This window comes from Hylobates moloch, unplaced genomic scaffold, assembly GCF_009828535.3.
Source record: "Hylobates moloch isolate HMO894 unplaced genomic scaffold, HMol_V3 SCAFFOLD_11, whole genome shotgun sequence".
Lineage (NCBI taxonomy): Eukaryota > Metazoa > Chordata > Mammalia > Primates > Hylobatidae > Hylobates > Hylobates moloch.
In genome coordinates this window covers 78334990-78357838 of record NW_026652286.1, presented here as the reverse complement: position 1 = coordinate 78357838, position 22849 = coordinate 78334990, and the positions used below count along the sequence as shown (strand labels likewise).

General features: G+C 36.7%; 1 protein-coding gene across 8 annotated transcripts in view; it reads right to left on the bottom strand.

Annotated features, from left to right (window-relative positions):
- GRIA4 (glutamate ionotropic receptor AMPA type subunit 4) overlaps positions 1-22849 on the bottom strand; it is a 392397-nt gene that overhangs the window by 135754 nt on the left and 233794 nt on the right. The window lies entirely within an intron of this gene.

The window sequence follows — 22849 nt, the reverse complement described above, 5'->3', positions numbered from 1 at the left end:
AGTTTACAATTTCAAAGAGTACAAAAAAGTTTTGCCTGCTGTCCCTTCTCATATTTTAGTTGTACCTTTGTGATCTTGACTTCTTTTACATTTAGACAAAGCCTGTTTTTTTAACAAATAATAAGCAAATGTTCTCCATTATGCTAATGAAATCATTTTAATCAACTAGACGTGGCCTGAAAAGCAAAGGCTTTTGCCATCCAATTGCTGCCACAAATAATGGCTTACTTGACATGAAAGATGTCAAAATTATCATTTTTGGAAGACATTATCCAAAATTAAATTGGTTAATTCCACAAAATTCTGCTCAGCAAGTCTACTAATTAAATTTCATGGAGTATGTTTTCCAGCCACCTATTCTGGCAGGCTCACCAGATAGTTACAAAGTCCAGAACCAAATATTCTATAGGGCCATCTACAGGGATTTTCAGTGGTTTGAATGGGTCAGTTTCAACACCAGTAATTAAAATTTTCCAAATCCAATATTTCTCCGTTATGGTTTGGACCTTTAAGGTCACAATCAAGCAATTATATAAATGTTCTACCTGACAGATCCAAAGTTGCTTTTTGGGGAAATTCTAGCTTTGTCTAAAAATAACTTTCCATAGGGAGGTGGGATTACCTTTTCTATAAATTTTTCAGCATTCAAAATAAAATGTCTTATCCTGCCACTTCACCATCTGGCTCTTAAAACATATGGATGTTGATTCAGTGAGTAACAAAAAAATGCAGTATTTTAGACTCTCATTAAATGTATTCTTGAATTACCTGCCATCTTTGTATCAAATGTTAGAGATAAAGAGATTTGTTATGAAATATGTTTCCCGTTAAGTTGCTGATATATTTTACACTATAGCCTGTGCCCTAATGCAGAGGTCCCCAACCCGTGATCTGCAGACCCCTACCGGTCCCTGGCCTGTTAGCAGCTTGGCTACACAGCAAGATGTGAGCAGTGGGCAAGGCAGCATTACTGCCTGAGCTCCACCTCCTGTCAGGACAGCAGTGGCATTAGATGCTCATAGGAGCATGAACCCTATTGTGAACTGCACGTGCAAGGGATCTAGGTTGTGTGCTCTTCATGAGAATCTAAGGTCCTGATGATCTGAGGTGGAACAGTTTCATCCCCCTGCATCCCCGTGGAAAAATTGTCTTCCAGGAAACCAGTCCCCGGTGCCAAAAAGGTTGGGGATCATTGCCCTAATGGGTTATTGGATGGCACCAGCTCATCCTCACCTGCAGAATTGGGTTACAAGGTATACTGTAATGTTACTCTTTCAACTTTTATTGAGGCTCTTTGCAATAAGATACAGTATTTAGACAGTTTCTGTGTTTGTTGTAAAGCTCTTTAAAGAAAATATTTTTTTACCAATGTTCTCCAAAAAAGGTCTCACATTTAACTTTTCTTTATGACTTCATCATTAGGATGATCCTTCTTGGAGAGTTGGTATACTAAATATTTTTTGTGGTAATAGGAATTACACATCAATAATTTTCTGTTTTCCTCACTGATTACCAAGCAGTTCAGAGCAAATATTATATTCAGTTATCATTGTTGTATTAGCCCTTGTTTTTGCAAGTTGTTTTTTCCTTGTTTTTCATGGCTTTGGCTTCTATTTCTTTTAAAATAATTTGTACATATTTATGTGTGTAATAGTAATATATGTGTGAGTTACATATATGTAATTACATATATGTTCATTACAAAATATATTATGTATATATGCATTCATTGTATGTTAAGCCATCTCAGATCCATTTTGCAAGGAGTTAAGAAATGAATATGTATGTAAATATTTTCTGAAGTCATTTTAATCAATACCTCTTCCTCCTCACTTCTTCCAAATTAACTACAGGTATTGTCAAAACAATTTATATGCAATAAAATTTTAAATAATCAGTAATTTGAAAATGAATTTTGCTTTCCAAATTCCAAATACTAGTTTTCTAATTTTTAGAATTATTGACACAGAAATACTATATATAGCACAAGAAATGGTATATGCAGATTTCTGAAATACTTAAACATTGTTAGGTCAGGAAATTTTTCTTATTATTAATTGTATAGATAAACACACCATAAATATTTATCGATCAATTATTTTTCTTCTTTGCTTTGACAAATAAAAACACTTTGTTTCTCTAAGAAGGAACTACATGAACCATAGTAAACATTTACCGAGTGTTTACTCTGTACTCTGTAAAGGGCTTCACACTTCTTATTTCCTCAAAACAACTCTATGGGATAGGTTTTTTTTTGTTTTTTTGTTTTTTTGTTTGTTTGTTTGTTTTGAGATGGAGTCTCGCTCTGTTGCCCAGGCTGGAGTGCAGTGGCGTGATCTAGGCTCACTGCAAGCTCCGCCTCCTGGGTTCATGTCATTCTTCTGCCTCAGCCTCCCAACTAGCTGGGACTACAGGTGCCTGCCACCATGCCCGGCTAATTTTTTGTATTTTTAGTAGAGATGGCGTTTCACCGTATTAGCCAGGATGGTCTAGATCTCCTGACCTTGTGATCCGCCCGCCTTGGTCTCCCAAAGTGCTGGGACTTACAGGCGTGAGCCACCGCGCCCAGCCTGGGATAGGTATTTTTATCCATACTTTTTTCAGATGAAGAAACAGGATTAGCAAATCTAGGGGCAGATTGTGTTTTCCAAGATGGTTACAACAAAATCTATCTTCCTACATGCTCTTCTTACCATGTAACATTGATCCTCTTCCCACTGAACTGCAGGGGTCAAGGTTCCCTCTCCTTGTCTTCAGGCAGGCTAGTGACTGCTGAGAAAGTGATGCTATGTGACTTCCAAGGCTAGATCATAATGGCCAATAGATTCTGCCTGGTCCCCTAGGGTGATTGCTTTTGGAACCAAATACCATGATGTAAGGAAGCCCAAGCAGCCACAGCAAAGAATGCATGTAAGTGTTAACAACTGATAACTCCAGATGAAGTTCCAACTGATAGCCATGACCAACCACCAGACACATGAATGAGAGAGTCTTTGAGATCAGTCAACCCCAGTGACCATCTGGCTGAAATTTCATGAGACACACCTGAGTGAGAATCAAGTAGCTAAGCCTACTCACCTGCAAAACCATGTGAGGTAATAATAAAATGATGGTTGTTGTTTAAAGTCACTAAATGTGGAAGTAAATTGTTATACAGCAATAGATTACCAGAATATTGACCAAGGTCACACAACTACTAAGCAGAGCCTGAACACGTGCCTAGGCAGTCTTACTTAATCACCTACATTCCCACTGTGCCATACTGCTCCTGTTTACTGTCTTCCATATACTGCAGAAGCCTGCATAGAGAAACACAGGTTTCTCTATATAGATGCACAGAATAATAAGTGTGTTTTTGTGTGTGCAATAGTAGTAGCAGTAGTGGTAGTAGTAGTACTAATAGTAATAGTAGCAGTAATGGTAGCAGCAGCAGCAGTAATAAAGTCTGGATAGTGCTAATGATGGTAATAAAAAATTTTAGATAAAGGAACCATTACCTGAAACTTTTAGGATCTTTGGAGAAATAATTCTTAACATATTTTCCCAGTGACATAAGTCCTAAAAATGTACAAAGACTACATTATGCTGTGGATGGATAGTTACCTTATTAAAAGCTGTTACTGAATATTTTGTTCTTAATGCAAAGGTCCTGTTTTACAATTGCTCTTCAGTTCATTAATTTTCATTTTATTCCCTGCAAGGGCATTTAGGGTCTGGAATATACAGCTGTAAAATATAGCTCTCACTAGAATTCATAATTTACTATGTCTCAATATTCCATTTGAAGAGGTTCTTGAAACATGATGAGGTCAGAGTGGAGTAGAAAAGAAAACCATTTGGCATATTTAATAACAGACTATTTGTCCACAGAATAATCTGAAATCTTTTCAAGTATGTCTGAAGGTGACTTGTATCACAAACTCACTCATATTGGGTTGGTCACCTTATAGAAATTGGAAGGGGAGGTTATATCCATTTCATTAAATTTTTAGCTCAACAATGTTTAACTTTGATTGCTTATTATAAGTAGGGTGACTGTACAATTTATCATAGATACCAAGACACTTTCAAGAGTGAAAGGGGGCACTAGGCACTGTTAAGATTACACTAGGATATCAGGTACAAACCAGGACTATGTAGGTAACCCAAGATGCAGGAGCCAGTTACCAGGCTATGTCTTAGAGAAGAGAGATAAATAAGACACTGCCATCAAGCAGTTCATAATCTTCAAATTCCTCTTCTTTTTGTAACTGAGAGCTGGCAAAAAGCATTGACAGAAAAGAAGTGACCAATGGAGGAGGTCACATAAAGTCCGGAGATGTTATCCATGAAGAGGTCTTAAATATCCAGGCAGTTCTTAAATCTCTTGTATCATTTTTCTCATCCTTATCTGGTCAAAGGTCAATTATCTATGCTTCTGAGGAGTCACATACGATCGTCCCAGCACTTCCATTTTATTTCAGAAACCTATGAAACTACTAGAAATTCTCCGAGGTATCTAGAACTGAGGGCCAGGAACTGGAATCAAGTGTTTGAGAGCAAAGGATTCTAGATCTCCAGTGTTTGCAAGATGTTGAAACCAAGATTATTGGAATTGCACTGAAATTCCCATGGAGAGCAATCAAGGCTTTCCTGGTTTTAGAAGACTGAAACAGGTGATACAGTTGGTTTGACAGAATGTATCCATTGGATTTTATTCCCAAAAAGCCAAATTAATTTTTAGGTATATAAGAGTATTCAAAGATAGGCTCTAATAAGTTATATATTGAATGTTATTATTTATTGCATATTATATGTTTCAAACCAATTTAAAACTGTTAAATAAATCCAGTAGTATCCTTTATAAAACAACATAAAGTTACAGATTTGAAGATCAAGTGACCCTATTAGGCAAGCAAATTCTACTGCCAATTCTAATCCATGTTGAATCAAAGCATTTTTCAGCTGGGAGGAATCATAGTGACAATTTAATCAAACTCCTGATGTGAACACAAAGGATGAGCCAAAGTGGTTTGCCCAAGGCAGAGCGCTTGGAAGAGCTAGGATCTTAAAAACAAACAAATGAAAAACCCCAAAAACAAAACTGCTTTCATGGCTCTGAGGACATTGTCCTTGTCCTTGGGGAATTCTGGACAGAGAAAAGTTAAAAGGAAGTCAACAGTCTTCAAGAGGATTTGAGCCATTTGCAGAACAGAACAAAGGGAAAAAAGAGCAAAATAAGTTTCTGAGTTTCTATTAAAATAAATCCTTTAATGGGGCACTTACAGGTCATTCAAAAATTTGGTTCTTTTTCTCTTAGCATCATATTCTTCCAGGAACAGATATGCAGTAAGAATTCTTGAGTCCTTCACCAATCGGTTGATCCCAGCCTCAGCAGACCTGAAACTCCACTTTCCTGTGTGTTTCAGGGAAAGAGATATCTTTATTGTATCTTATTGCTTTCACTCTTTCATTTCTCCTTTAAAATCAGTGGCGGCCACACCTTTGAAGAAGATTAAGAGTGTGTGGGCTGAGACTCATGATATGATTATCTCATGATCTGCTTAAGCAAACTGACAGTCAAAGTATTAGGTGGTTGAGCAATATGAAAAGTGGTTCAGTATCAACGTGTGCCGGGAAAGTACCATCTAATCTTGTCAATAAACCCCTTTGGGTCTACCTTCAACATATACATGGAAACTTCTCAATAGCTTCGCTGCTGTTGTCCTAGTACAAGTCCCATCATCTCTCACCTCAGTTACTGCAATAGTTTCTTAAGGTCTCTTCTTGTTTTGGCCCGAGATCCCTCTCAGCCTGTCCTTATCATAGCGGTCACACTAATCCTGTTTAATTTAAAGTAATGTCCTGGTACACCTCTACTCAAAATCCTCCAATAGCTTTCCATGTCCCTCAGGGCAAAGGAAAGAGTCCTTACAATGTCATTCTTCCTCTACTTCTCGGACACCCTTCGCCTGTCCTTGGCTCCTTGCTCACTCTATTCTGGTCAAACTGGTTTCATTGCCATTCATCAGTCAGAGAAGGTATACTCTCTCCTTAGGGCATTGCACATGCTCTTTCCTCTACCTTGAATGCTTTTCCCCAGAAAACCAGATGTTCCCCTCACCCCTTTCATGTTGCAATCAAATGGTAACTTCTCAATGAGTTCTTCCCTGGGACTTGATGTGAAAAAGTAAATTTAAAAAATTAGAAAACACCCCACTTATACCCCCAATGCTTAGTACATAGTAGGTACTCAGTAAATATTAATTCAATGAGAGAAAGACAGTTGTTTGTGTTCCTATTAGCTGTGACATTCACAGTACAGAAGTAAGAATCTCTCTTATGATATCTCTAGCTTCTCATGGGGAGAATAAGATAACCTGTTTAAATCAGAAGACTGCATATCCAAACTGGAGTGAGATCTCAGTGTGACTTTGGACTCAAGGGCTCCATGGTCTTTGGATCAACGGCAACAACGAAAATGGAGGCACCCATTTGGACTTGCCAAGTCTTTATTTTAACAAGTCAGGATGACAAAAAAAATGTACAAAACCTATAACCACCATCTAAATCTGCATAATTTATAAAAGGAAACACTTGAATTCTAGAAAAGTAGGAAAGACATAATTTTAGAATAAAAAAACTCTTTTTCCAATTAAAAAAAAACTAGCTTCCCAGAAAACACTCCACACTATCTTGATTTTCTCCCCTGCCAATTCTGGGAGGTGAACCAGTAAGAAAGCTGGGCATTGGACTCCAGGCCCACAGTCCTGCTGTGAAGGAGTGCCAATCATCCACAGGCTGAACTGGCCCCTTCTGCCCACAAGGTCACACAAAGAACAGCACTTTTGTCTTAATTTTGTCATCAAATATCAAAACTAAACATTTAAGAAAAAGTGTTGAGGATATTAGATGTAGAAACAAAAGTGAAAATAATTTTTTAAAGATTTAAGAATTTTTTTTTTTTTTAAGAACCCAGTCTGTACGTTATCTTTGGTTCAGGTGTTTGAATGTTGACTTATGTGACTTTTTCAGTGATGAAACATATCAGAGAGAAACAAGGGTGAAAGAGAAGCCATTAAGATATATAGAAGAGTGCTAGTAATCTGAATGGAGCCATGGAGCAAACCAAATGCTTAAAGAAGACTGAAAGAAAATTCAAATTTGTAGGGCTTTTAAATAAGTAAGGAGCCATTTCTATACAGGCTAATTTGTTTGTTTGTTTCTAGAGCTTTCCCTAAGTCATGGAAGGTAAGAGCAAAGTTTTTGAGGATTTAGGGCAGTTGATTATGAAAAAGTTACAAAAGTAAAGAAAGGTCAAAACCTTTTGGTTAATAATAGATGAAAAGAGACAATTTCTGAAACCATATAAAAACTAAAATGGAGAAGCAGTTCAGATTCCACTTTCTTTAGGAGACTGTAGCTTTCTAAGAAATGCACAATTTTTCACCATATTTTGAGTCAGTGAGATATTTGTACTATTTTAAGTTTAATAAAAGTTAAAGAGGGAATTCTGAAATTGTTTGAGAGCCTCTGAAGCAATTTTGGAGAGTCTTATAATATGGTATACAAACTGCATTGCTCAAGCCTTTTAAGTCTATGACAGCATGGCACTGTGCCACCAATATTATACAGCACAACAGGGTGCCTTCTAAAATGCCTCACACACATACTGCAGATATATTTGGACATTTCTGTTAAAATAAGTCACTTCATGTTCCCCTGCCATATTATAAAGTTCCCATGAGTTATGCTGTCAAATTTGAGGGACGGTTTCAGAATTCTAAATGAAAATCATGTAGATGCATCCAGTGCAGAAGAATAAATGTGTTTTGGTGACAATATTACCTGCTTTATTGTGGGTAGAAATTGGTTATTGAAGACTTTATATAGCATCAGTGAGAAAATGCTTGTGTCCAAGTGTCCAATGGTTTATAATGACCAAAAATTTGGTTCACTTTATAAGAAGAAAAATGTATGGCCTAAAAAATGAGTAAAAGTCCTCATGGATTTTTAACCTAGCAGTCAATGGAAATCAGAATCATTTGAAATGTAGTAATATTATCTGTTATAACTTGTCAAATATTAGTCAAATTGTTTTAAAATAATTTTGATTTATATAAACTTATAAGACAATATAACTTCATTTTGGTAATAGTAACATAAACAATCTAGAAGGATCTAGTTGTTGCAGACTTAGCCAATTCAGCATTTGCAGAAAGTTTAGATAAGGAAGGCTTAAGCTTACTTTTCTCTTACCTATAAATAAAATTTTGTGAAAGAACAAAATTAATAAAATAATAGAAAAAGTTTATTATGGTTAACAATATACTTTGGAAACATTTCTTTATAATATAATAACAATGCTAATTATAATTAATTAGAGAATTAACTAGAGAAACTGATTATAAGAATTAACTATCAGCCACTATTAATGAACTAGAACTAGAATTAGGTGTGTAATTTGAGGTTCTTATTTTTATTTATTTATTTATTTTTTTTGTTAGACGGAGTCTCGCTCTGTCGCCCAGGCTGTAGTGCAATGGTGTGATCTTGGCTCACTGCAAGCTCCGCCTCTCGGGCTGGAGTTCTTATTTTTAACCCTTAATCCGTTAATTCTCAGAAATTATTGGTTGTGCTTATATAAGATTTTGACAAAGCATCACATAGAAATGTGTGTTTTGTAAAGAAGAGTAACGTTTTTCCATTTTATAGCAAAATAAAATGAGATAGCGATTACATGACCTAAAAAGGTAAAAAAAAAAAAAAAAAAAGGAAGTCACTGTCAGAATAGAAATGAGAATTGAGAGAATAGTATTTCCTTGGTGCTCATTATTTCAGTAAATATAATGGAAGGCATATCAGGGATTTAGACATGCAAAGAAGAGTAAAAGTGGTCCCTGCCTATGAACAAACAGCTCACTACATCAAGGGAGGCAGGTATCCTACTCAATAGCGAGAAAGATGACAGGTACATAAACATCTTCCATACAAAGTGGAAAGTTGTACATGGAATTTGAGCGCTCCAGATGCACTACTGCGAAAGTCTAGCAACAATATCCTGCCTTATTTTCCAGAGTTAGTAGAAAGTGTCATATAACATATGTTTTCATAATGTCAGACAGGAAGGGAACTCAGTCTTGGCAGTAGAGGGAAAGCTAGAGGGGGCCGGTTCATGCATGGATGGGGTAGGATGAGGGCCCTGTCCATCTAAACAGCTGGAGGGCAATGAAGACACTGAGGAAGTTGAAGAAATAGAGTGGGTGGCAAGATCCAGAGAAATTCTCAAAGAAGTAAGCTGTGTTAACAGGAGCTTGCATGTCAGTTTCACGGAGTGGTCAGTTTTCAGGGTGTCATTAGTCACTATGCTGTGACTAATACTGCCTCCAAGAGAGAGGCAGCATCTTCTTCAGTCCAGTAGTTCCCTGAGTTGACTTGCGAGGTAGCAATCCTGCCTCAGGCAGATTAGAGACTCCTTTAAGAGTCAAATGGGTGTCAGCTCTTCTGCATCTGTTTAGCCAATCTAACCAATTTTGTTGGTAGTAAATTGGTTATTGAAGATTTTAAATAGCATTTATGAGAAAAAGCTTGTGTCCAAGAGTTTATAATGGCAGAACATTTTAGTTCAATTTATGGAAAGAAAGATTTATTGCTTAAAAAATAATTAAAAGTCCTCAGGGATTTTAACCTACTAATCAAAGGAAATAAGAGCAATTTCAAATATAGTAATATTATCTGGAATAACTTTTCAAATGTTGCCCAAATTGTTTTAAAATATATAATTTAATATCATTTCCTTAGATCATTCTGCAGGATCAGAACCAGAACTCTGCAGTAAAGCATTTACCTGGGAGCCATGAGAGTATAATGTATGTAACTATAAAGTAGTGGGCTGGTTCTGCAAGCCCCACAGCAGAAGAAACTCCATTACTCTATACAGAGTGAAATAAAACACACATGCTACATCATCGTGTAGAAAAAGGCTGATGTTACCGCTTAATTTGCAGACATGGAATTTCCAGGTTTTAATTTAAAACAAAACATTATTTTAACTCACAAAAAGAGAAGCATAATTATTTGATTAGGTGACTTTATCTTTATTAGAAAATAATGCTAGTGTTAAATAATTCTTTTTTACCTTTATCTTTTATTGAGCATTGTAATCAGCTTTTTATCAAAGTTTAATTTCTTTTAATGATCAAAACCTTAGTATAAATCTAAACATTGCCAAAAATAGGTCAATAGTTTTGAAACCAATCTAAATAAAGTGTCTTCAAATTAGAGGAGCAGGGTGGGTGTTATCTCTTTCGTCCCATTAGGAGTGTATCAGAAAGATAAGTGTAATTGAAATAGAATTCCATATTTTGTCATGTTTTCCCACCTAGCACTACAAGACACAATAATAGTTCTTATTTGGTAACTGTAATATGCCAATACTCACATTTTCAATATTTTTGTCTTAATTGATAAAAACAATAAATATAATAATAGACTTTATTACGATCATGCAAAATTCAGGAATTCTTGGTTTAAAAAATTCTTCACACTGAGAGATCTTACTTTATAGTAGTATGAAATAACCTCATTAAATCCTCATTGAGTTCCACACAGTGTTTCTCCTTTGCCTTCTGATTTCCAAATCTACTCTCCCCCTTCCTGCACTAATCTCACCTTCAGCAGTTGGCCTCATTGTTCCACTTCACTGAGAAAATGAAGAACATCTGGAAAGATCTACCTCCTTTATCTGCAGCACCACGGAACACTTGAATCCACAGTGTGCTCCTTATTCTTTCTTCAGTAATGAAGGGACCAGATATGCTTCCTTTTTTTCCAATGTCATTGACTCCAGCTGTGGTCTTGGATCCAGCACATAAAGACTCAGTGTGGTTCTAAGATGTAGTGGGTACATTCTCACTGATGAGGAAGCACTAATTTTAACTCTTGAATCATCCTACTGTGATATGGTTTGGCTGTGTCCTTACCCAAATCTCATCTTGAATTGTAATCCCCATAATCTCCACGTGTCAAAGGAGGGTGGGAAGTGATTGGATCACGGGGATGGTTTCCCTCATGCTGTTCTTGTCATAGTGAGTAAGTTCTAACGAGATCTGATGGCTTTATAAGTGTTTGACAGTTCCTCCTTCACGAATGCTCCTCTCTCATGCCCGCCATCATGTAAGATGTGCCTCTTCCCCTTCTGCCAGGATTGTACATTTCCTGAGGCCTCCCCAGCCATGCAGAACTGTGAGTCAATCAAACCTCTTCCTTTATAAATTACTCCGTCTCGGGTATTTCTTTATAGCAGTGTGAGAATGGACTAATACATGCTGCTAGGTCAAGACTACTATAAAAATGTTGATTGGGTTATCATACACATAAAATATAAAATCAAAGCTATCAGTATTAGAAGAAATATACACACATATAGTAAATCCATCCCTGCACAATACCATTTAAGACTATTTCTCAAAGTGTGGCTTTTAAATCATCGAGATCAGAATCACCTAGTGTGCTTGTTAAAAAGAACATCTCTGGGCTCTATACCAGATTTATTGAATCAGAATCTTTGGATGTGGGACTTACAAGCTCTGCATGTGATTAGTATGGAAAATAAAGTTTGAGAATTCACTTAATATGATGGTACAGACAGTATTATCTACAAGTGTGCTGAGGCTGAAGCCTAAGGGGAGGAAAGTGTACATAAGAGAAGGAAGAATGCCTGTCCAGGCAGGGACAAAAAGAATATACAGAGGGCAGATGGCATGATGGTGAGGATTAGAGTTCCACCTATCAGGCAGGCTATGCTCCTCATATTACTGTATCGCCTCATGATTATTCTCACTGGAATGGCTAAAACCTTCAAGTAAGCCACCTCAAAATGAAAGCTTCTCTGTGGATAGCCTTCACATTGAAATTAAATTACATGATGCCAATATTATTTCTCTCCTTTTGCCTCTCGAGCAAGATAAGTGAGTCAAATAGAGCAAGTCAGCACCCAGTACTTTCTTGTTTTTTTCTCTTCCTGTTCTATGATTTGGGTCTGATGGGAGAAGGGAGAAACGAATACAAGATAATTGATATTTTAAGATCCCCATGCTTCTATGACTATTTTCTTTCCTTTTTCTAGGAGCCTATTTCTACCAGCTTAGGGGCCTTAACTCTTTACTGGAGAAGAGCTAAGGAAGCAATTAGTGAACTGAAATTTTATTAATTCACAATACATTTTTGTTATTACTTTTATCTCCTCCTTCTCCATGATGTTCCAAATCTTTTTTTATTGGCCTTTGGCTTTTATCCTCAAACACTGTAAGACCCTTCATCGTGATAAACTTTGTTTCTTTCTTTTTCTTATCCAATTAATTATTGTCTTATTTTCTCCTTTTTTAAGCCAGATTTCTCAAATGACTAGTATATATCTGCTAGTTGATTCATTTTCTTGTGACCCACTTTATTTCTAGCTCTCCATTTTAATGACACCACTCTCTTAACTATCACCAGAGGTTTCTCTGCTTTTTCAAAAGACTTTCGCTCTTTTTCATGTTGATTAAAAGCCATGAAAGATAATGTAGTTTAATATCTATCACCTGCAAATCCTCCTAGCCAAATTGCTAATGAATCACAAATTTTAGTGAGATAATCATTTAATAAAAATCCATGGCTTTAAATGATAAAAAGAAAAAGAAAGAAAACACACACACACACACACACACACACACACACACACACACACACACACAACACACACACACACACACACACACACACACACACACACACACACACAAAATCCATGGCTTTGCAGATCTTACATGTACATGGCTATATTTCAACACCATTTGATTATGCCTACTGTTGCATTTGCAGCTTAATTTGTTATTTGGTATAATATAGGATAAGAAAGAAAACCATGGTATGGCATGGTTTAAATATAAATCATATCACATCTAGCTGTCTTTTCACAGATTTCGACCTTTGTATAATTTATAATATCGTATAAATGTATTAGTAAAGACTATGCCATTCAATGGTTGTACCACTCATGTATAAGTCAAATTTTGTGCATCTGATCATAGAATATTTTAACTGATGAAGAAAATCTCTACTTACAAGTTGGCAATATAATAAATTTTTTCTTTGTACTATTTCAATTTTTAAATAATTAAGTATAAAATTTAGTAGTAACATTAAATAAAATATTGAAATAAATTATTGAATAAGTAACAAGAAACACAGAATAAAGAATAACATATTTCAGCTCTCTGGGAACTTCAACTTAATATTCACATTTCTCGAAAATAGGGCTTACTTTGTATTTATAACAAAATATAAGAAATCAAAAATCTTACTTATTCCCTGATCTTATACATATATTGATTGAAACTCTTGAATCAAATACACTATACTAATGAACTATATTTACTAGGGTGATGTTAAAATTTATTGAAGACTATTTGCAGCAGGCTGACATTTAAACAGTCAGCCTAAATAGGTTTTCTCTTTGTTAGTATATCAACTTGCTGCAGGCATGCTCTAGGCCTAGATGTCTGCTCGAACCCACAGGGAACTGAACTTATCGGCTCATGCCACACAGCGTGGTATCAAAAAAAAAAAAATAGTCTTTTTGTAGCAGGACAGTAATACTTACATCTGAAACCTTCTTTAAATAACTCTGTGTTTCACTGCTTATTTCTGGTGAAAGCCACATTTTCCATAACTTCTTTGATTCACTTAAGACCTTTTCTGTCCTCTTAACCTTAAAATGCCAGTATGCTTCCCACAGAGAATGCTAGCATGGTTCTCCAAAAACACACTTAATTAGTGGAGTCAAAATGTAGCAGCTTGCTGCCAAGTGACACTCTGTTTAGTGAGGCTGTACTCATGTAATGTGTGGGCTGATTTTAGCATGAAATTTAGCTTTGTAATGCATGGGGACAGATGTATGAGTGGCATGCAATAATTTGGGATCCAAGTCCTGTATGCCCTTAAATACTTTTCACTGAGCTTCTATTATACTTGCACAGGTTAATTTACCATATTAGTACTCATTATCTTGAGTAATTTTGACATTAAAAAGAGATGAAAGGATTGAGATTTGGAGTAGGGATATCTTCTTTATGTATCTCTATGTATTTTAGTGTGGAGACATAAAGAGAACAACTTCTGGAACTGTGTCAGCTCCTCTGTCAATTCTCTCATTTCATCTAATTACAACTTATTCTTAGATGTCCCTGGCACCACATAATTTTGTGTATTTCTAAACTCATGGCAACTAACACATTTTACAACAACTATCCTTTCATTGACTGTCTTGACATAATCCAAATAATCAGTAAATGAATTAAAATAAAATGTTCTGGAATGGAAAGGCATAGTAAAATGATTGTAGGTTAACACTGATTTCATTAAAATAAACAGTTGAGACTCAGCCAGAAACTATGACTAGAGAAAAACAATATGAATATAATACATATTGAACATGATAAGGTAACAGGACTGGAATATGGTTGTGGATAGGTAGGAGAAAATGTAAGGCTCTCTATTTCACACTTTTGACAGCACATAATCAATCTGCACTTTAAAAAATAGAAACGTAGTTAAGACTAAAACAAAAGCAACTATAATGACTTTGGCCTCTTAGTATTATTTACAGTTTTCTTTCCTTAATATTAAAGGACTCTTGTGGGAAATATATTTTGTTGGAATTTATTTGAAGTTCATCAATTGCTTAACCTTTTGTTCTAGTTTCCTTTTCTAATAAATTCAGTAGAATAATTATTTATTTTATGTATAAAAATAGCATTATTTTTTGAACTCACTTTTGCAAAATTATTTCCATCCTACCATCTATATCTGTCTGTATCTATATCTATATTATCTATAAATCTTCCATTATATTTGTACAGATTGGTTTATCAGGTTAATAATTATGCTGAATAATTTAGATGTTACAAAGAGATGGAAGGACTGAAATATAGCATAAGAATATGTTTATATCTACATGTGTACGTATGAGAGAGACAGAGGGAGGGAGATAGGTGAAATAATGTTCATCAAATATTAGCACTGGTTATTTTTGGATAATAACCCTATTGTAACCCAAGAAACTTACATGGTTTCTCACACCTAGTAAGCATCCAGTAAAGATCTGATGTATGCGTGACAAGAAAGGAAAACTGCGTAGAAATACAGCGTGAAGAAGTGGAAGCTCTCAGAATAAAATTCTGATAAGGGAGTGCTGAAAGAGGGGGTTGCCAAAAGACATGGGGATTTGAAGGAAACAGTAATGACAAATTATAAAAAAAGATGATTTACAGTCACATAAATTTGGGATTTAAAAGATAACGACAGATGTTTCTATCAATAAAAAAGCATGTTAAATTTCATACTTGTAAGATTTGTTCAATAGCATTACTCAAGGCAGAGATCACCAATTACTTTTCTTCATTGTTTGAGAAAAAATAACCTATATTCTGAAAGCCGTATACCAGAAAGAGAAGGAGTGGAATACAGTCACAAAAAATGCTGAAGGACAATGTCAGCCACCCTTGAGTCCCAGCTTCTGCCACATCTCTCTGCTAAGGCTGATAACTGTAAGACAGAAAACTCCTAATTTAGATAACACAGGTATCTCCATGGACAAATGAAAAGCAAGGACTTGATGTTTAATATAATTGAGCGGCTCAGTGGAAATAGAACTGAATTGGGACTCAGAGGACAGTTCCACTCTGGAATAATCACTTCTCTCGGCTTCAGTTTGCTCATCTGTAGAATGAAGATACTAATACCAGCCCTGCGTACTTCAGAGGGTTGCAGCAGAGAACAAATTGGATAAAGTAAGTGAACATGCTCTGTAAACTGTAAAGCACTACACAAGGCAAACTTATCACTATTTAAGGTCATCCTAGATGCTCCACAGCAGGGAGAAAGTGAGAGGGAAAAAGCAGCTTTTCCATCCATTAACACCTTGTCTCTGGGAGACCCTCAGAGAGCTTGTGTAAAGACAGTGATAGAAAGTTAATCACCCTGTGTTAAGCAGACATCTTTGGATTCATTTTAAGGAAATAGCTTTTACTGCTCTGTCTCATTCCAGCAGATATATGTCAAGTTGCTGTGGCTTTCTGACTGCTCTTTCTCAGAATGCTCTACTGGATCTCACTTTTCAGTCGCATACATTGCAGGGTTATTGTTTCAGGCTCTTCTTCCCAAATCTGTTTTGCTTTGATGATTTCATTGATTCCCTGGCCTTACGGAGCTCCAAATCAACATTTCCTACTATCCATCACATACCTAAGTCTGGAAGTTGCACAGGCCCCTCCAATCCAGCATGTCCAAAGTGGAATTCACTGTCTTCCCTGCTACGCTTACTTCTCCTGGGTTTTCCATTGCTATTTACTCAGTGTCCCTATTTAGAAAGTACAGAGCCAGGGATATGGTGGATGTTTTTGCACTGCACAACTCTGAAGGGTGTCATTCATATGATGGCGTCTCAGAATGGAGCCAATGCTATGCGGAGCATAACCTACAGAGCTGAGCATTGCAACCCTCCCAAAAGCTCCACCACTTGCTCCCCATCTCAATGGTTGTTCATTCCTTGATTTCCTACAATAGAGAAGAGTCTGTGGACAATTCACAATTTATCAGAAGCACTCGCTTTAATACCCACGACACTTTATAATGTTTCTCCCTTTACTTGATGAGTACGGGGACAATATTCTGAGCATGGATTGTTATGTATGAATATTGTAACACAGGACGGATTTTTGTATTCATTTGAAATGCACATTTTAACACTGCATACAAATGAGTGTTGTGTGTGTATTTAGTAAGGCATCTCCAAAGATAGCCCCCAACGGTGTCCTTTTCCCATATGCTCATGCTAATCCTGATGTCATGAGATGGAGCTTACTTCCTTTCCCCTTAATCTGCACTGGCCTTGTGACTAGTCTTGACCAATGACATGGAGCTAAGAGAGATGCAACTGAAGATTTGCTAAGTGCTTGCACACTGGAACTTATCCTTTGAAACACTCCTTCTTGGAACCTACATGTCATGCTTTAAGAAAGCCACAAGGAGGAGAAAAAAGGAATATTGGTTAATAGACCCAGTGGAGATACCAGCTGAGAGCTGATACCAACTTGCCAGGCATATGAATGAACCATCTTGGACATTCTATCCCAGTCAAGTACCCAAATGACTATAGACGCAGCCGTAATCACAGGAGCAGAACTGCTCAGCTGAGTCAAGTCATCACAAAAAGTCATTAGAAATAATAAATGCTTTTTAAAGTTACCACGTTTGGCATGGTTGATAGATAAATAAAAATTTGTGTGTGTGTCTGTGTGTGTCTGTGTCTGTGTGTGTGTATGTGTGTATCTTGACTCTTAGGAGTCTAAGATAAAGACAGATAAGATCACTAGCTAAAAGTGACACGTACACTTTTGGTTGAAATGGTTTTCAAAATAATTCTCTGCAATATTCAGCAAAACCACCTGTTAAGGCAGTGGGAGAAATAACAGAAAAGTGGAAGGGAAGGCCACAGAGATGAGTCAAACAGGCCCTTTGCCTGGGTGGAGAATAGGTCTCTTAAGCCAGGCTTCTGCCTATCGTTTTATGGGTTATGCCTATGTCCAATTGAGTAGATAAAACTTCAAGTGAGGAATAGAATCCATGACTGAGAAGCTTCAAACATTCATTCCACTTTGAAATTTCATAAGTAGACCACCTACTATCTGCTCACCTGTGTATAAGACCAGAAAACTTGCTGAGATCTAGCTTATCATCTACATGGCTAGTGCCATCATCAACTCTATAGGGGCTATGAGCCAGCCAGCAGAGAAAAGTCTGTTTTTCTCCTCCCAAGTCTTCATCTTAAGTGGAGCCTCCAGGTTCTACATAAATAGCCTAGAGACAAAATATTCTGTATTTGAATAAACTTGAATAAATTTTAGTTGGTATTTTGAAATCCAAGTCCAGCACAATTCCCACGTCCACTTTCACTATTTTAGTTCATATCTTTATCATCTTTGAGATCAAGCCACTGCACTAGTTTCCAAAATAGTCACCCTGTCTATGGTTCCTATTTTATTCCATCAATAATCCATAATGCTATCAGTGATATTTCTAAAACACAAGTCTGTCACCTCACTGCCCATTTAGAAAACTTACTAGTGAAATTCTCAGCATACAGAATGGTGTAATTGTCAAGAGCACTGGAAGATTTTCGATGTTAAGCTACAGGGTTTGAGTTTCATGCAGCAGGCAATAGAGAATCAAAGTAGTATTTTGAAAATGTCCTTTCAATCCTTTCAGTATCAGATTTATGAACTGCTTTGATTTTAGCCAGGTCTATCAGTCTGTTAGTTTTGTTTTATAGAGATCAAAATAATTTTCTGCAGGCTTCTATTTTTATACTTTTCCAGCTCTCTTCTGCACATTTTCTCTTTCTCCAATTCACATTCATTCACATGCCTCCCCAACTCAGTCCTCCCTATGCCTGTCTTTCCTTGAGTCTATAATTTTAAACTTACATATGGATAAAATAGCTTTCTGCTTCTCTCTCTTCAATTTCTATCATCTACAGAAAGTGGAACCAGTCCCAATGGATTACATGCATTTCTCCCTTTCTGCAAACTTCTCCCCAAACAGACATCAGCACCGCTGTTAGTATATGTCGACATAGTGTGGAGGAATATGTCTTCTTATAGCTAGGGCACTTTAAGTGGTCCCTCTGGCACTAGGACTAACTCTCTGTGGGTAGTTGATCATGTTTCAATTTAAACTGCCTGGCAAAGTCCCTTCACTTTTCACAAACACAACTGCAATGGCTGTTCCTGGAAGCTAGCAGTCCTTGCCACTTTTGTCACTGGCAGATAAGGGTGGTAATTAAAATCATTCCACAGCCATCCGCTGAAGTCTCCTCAATTTGTGGCAGACTGGCTGAGTAAGAAGATGAAACATTAGGAGGCACTTCTTTTCTTGATTCCACGTAACTCCTGCTAAAGAGCTAGTCAATGGTCTTGCATTGCCAGGAAGTTGGGGTGTCAGCTCAGAAGGGACTTGATGTTTCAGTTCCTCATTTTAGACATATCCTCAGTTCAAGGCTCTCTGCCTTACTGATTAGATGGTCTTCTGCAAATTACTAAATCTTAATGAGCCTCATTATTCCTATCTGTAAAAGGGTTATAATAGGATCTGCTGAGAATTAGAGATTATCAGTCTATTTGTGTGTGTGTGTGTGTGTGTGTGTGTGTGTGTGTGTGTGTGTATGTACATCACTGGATATAGCACACAATAAATAGCAGCTGTTATTGTTAGATGATTCTATAAACAACCCCTTTGCCTGTTGCAAGTCTGTCTGGGAATACTGGGAACTCTATCTCTCCTCTCCATTTTCAAATTTTTAATTTTTAATATCAGCAAGCCATTCTTTCTGGTAAGGCTGAAAATTGTCTCTGAACATTTGGAGTGCTTTAAGTAGCTGAACATAGGAAACTCATGTCAAAAATTATATCTTGGGACACCCCATGGAACAAGAAGTAGTCCTCAAAGATATAAGGCTATGAGGATTTCGGATAACTCATTTCCCAGTAATTATATTACTGCCTCCTGAAAATTTTGTTACACCATGTGTGGAAATTCAGATCACAGGCCTCACAAAGAGTGAAAGTCTGAAAGCCTCATACTCTTTTTTTTTTTTTTTTAATGAAAACACTGAGATTTATTTCACCAGTCTTTCATCTTCTAGAAAGTCTCCTGACTGGCAAAATGTCATGTTTAAATCTGTCCTCATTTTGCATTGTGACTAAGTGCAAACTTTCCAAAGTATAATTTTCATCCATGTTGGCAGCCTCAGATAATACCCTGTATTAGCTGTCTCAGGTAGGAACCGCCAGTGCTGCCTAGGTAGCATTTCCAACATATGGAATTATCTGGGTACATACCACATACAGGGGTAGTGATGGTTAATATGCCAACTACAGTTTCTACTGCATCATAAGAAATGTATGCTTGGCTATGTCATTTGTTCACCTTTAAATGTCTTTCTGGGTTCATTCTGAGCACAGCGGCTATTATACAGAATAAAACAGTCTTGGAGGTTTTCTTTTCCCTCTACAAATGCCCAGAGGCAATAGTTCAGTTAAGAAACAAATTAAATTTTGTGAAAGAGAAACAGTAATATGTTTGAAATATCCAGAGCTGTTCCCCTTCGGCTGCATTTAAAAATGACTAAACTGATTTAATTCACATTGTGATGTCAATTGTCAGATTGGAATAAGATCTTGTGGACCTATCTTTAATGACTAAAAATAGTATGGCAATAAAAATTCTACTGAAAAAGCTGCCCTGTTCCCACTGATAGTATCTTAACAAATCATTACATATAAAAAGTGCTTGCCACATGGTTTTTAAATATTGTGCACTAAAATCCTACTTTATACCAGAAACATGTCAAGTGTTTGGCAGAATCTGATTTTATCCTTGAATACATAAAAAGCAAATTTAGTTGATAGTCTATTGACTTAACCAGAAGTTGTTGATTTAAAAATATTTATATAGTATAATAAAATGTAAGGAGACTTAATAAATGCATATTTTCCCTATTTGGTATCCCCATTAATTTCTCTTCTGTTCTTTTGGTGATGAAATCATAAAATAATCAACAGTTATACTGCGTAGCTCTATTTCTTCTCTAGCTCTGCAGCACTGATGAATGGAAGAAAATTTTGACAGTTTTTTTTAGATCTCATTATCTTTTCCTTTTATGAACGACGGTGGTACCAGAATATCCACACCATTCTCTTTTCTATCATCCTCTGACTGTAAAATAAAATTATAGAACATTTTAGTAAACCTCCGAAATGAAGAAGATTTATTTTAAGATAAGTTTATTTAACATGAGAAAATTTTTCAAAATAGAAATTCAACTTCAGGTTATTCCTCCAATTTACTGTTTTTTTCTTCTAAATATTTTCTATTTTGCTTAATAGTAATGAATCAGCAACATAATTTAAAAATCTCCACTAATGTCACTGATATTGATATTATATCATACATAACAAATATTATTTTACTGTGACAATATTTTCTTGATTCTTAGTCTGAATAAATACTTTTGGAAACTGCTCAGGTTTCAAGTAGAAACTATGGAATTACCCAAGCCTGGAAATCATTTTCACTTTATGAGTTAGAGCAGAAGCCAGGATAACTTGTTAGCTTGTCAGTAGTGTAAAGTCTCAGATCTATCACAGTTCTTGACAATTTGGCAATGCAGCTGGAACGGTGAGTGGTAGGGCTTTCTGGATGAGGAAGGATGGAGGTCTCACAAGTTGATTAATAGAATTTGGAAAAAAATCCATAGGTATCAATAACAAAGATGTTGACTAAACTATATGTCAACCAGGTTATACAAGGTTCTCCACTTTATTGCCTGTTAATGAGAAGAAATTGGGGTGGTAGTTGCTGACCAAAGAATAGGAAATAGGATCAAAGACAGCTGCCGATATAGTGCCCTAGTTGTTAACTGTGTTTCGCACAGGAGACTTCCTTGACAATTTGGATGTTCGTAGGCCCAACTGTTAAAAGTATTATGAAGATTCATTCTGTGTAGGCAGAGGTTTTTCCCTATCAGAAAACAGTTCCAGAATCACATACCCTCGCTGAGTGAGAAAGGCGAGAAATGTGTGACTTCTGAAACCAAATCAATTTTAAGAACTTAGTCTGATTTGCTTGGAAAATGAGAGAAGCATGCAATTCTTGTTAAAGGTGAATGTCAACAGCAAGGCCATCTAAAGGCTCAGCTTCTCCTGCAATCTATCTTGACAAATCTGGATCCATTCAGAGAAGACAATAAAATATCTAAGAATATTTTTGCAGTGAATATTGGCTGCTGTATGGAAGCTTTGTCCCTCTTGGATAGATGTCCCTGAGACAGACAAGTTCCAATTGGAAACCATAGATGAGGCATTGACTAGTTGTCAGGCTCTTACTGCCCTGGATTTGGCTTGTAATGCAGATGCAGGTGTCCCATGGGGAATGAGAAACTGACCCAAAGAAGTCTACAAGTCTAGTGGCTGCATAGATTGAAATGAAAAGTGAGAGCAATGCCTTGTTTTCATGGCATAGAACCCCTTTCTCCCTGCAACCTGTCTCTCCCCACTCCATATCCCCTCCATCCCATGCTACCCCAATTTCAGCTGCTTTAAGGAGAAAGATGTTTAGGGGCAGGGCTGAGGCCAGCTTGTCATCAAGGGGAACTGAAGGTTATACACACATGTCTGAGTATGCTGGAGGGGCAAGGGAATCAAATGTTTGAGGCTTTGTTGGATATGGGGCCCACCAGCCCATCTGGTCCTGCTTAGGAGAGGGGACATCCAAATTCAACTATGGGGTTTGGATGGAATTCACCATAGAAAGGGAAGCTAAAGTGGTGCTGTGAGTCAGTTTCTTTGGGAGAATTTAATATACTATTTTTGTGGCTTCCACACAGAATATATAATTGGTATTGTATGCCTGTACTAGGAATGTTCATAAATATCATAAGGGATCTCCCAATTCAGAAGAGCCACAAATAGAGAGGTGTTAGTACCTTTAGTGTCTCACAAACCTAATGACCCCTTGAGCTAAATGACTGTGACTGATGATTTTTACCAATTGGATCCTCTGGCAAAAGGAGACAGCCTTCACCCAGAGGCACCCCTAAGGGGTTTGGAGCTCTTTGTCTCTTAGATGCAGATACCAGGTACATGCTCTTATAAATTACTATATTCTTGTTGAAACTGAATGTCTGAGGCATAGAAGCCTTGTGGCTGGCCTAATGTCTCTATTTTGGGGTAAGTCAACTTGGACTCAATTGTGTTAAAAGGTGGAAAAG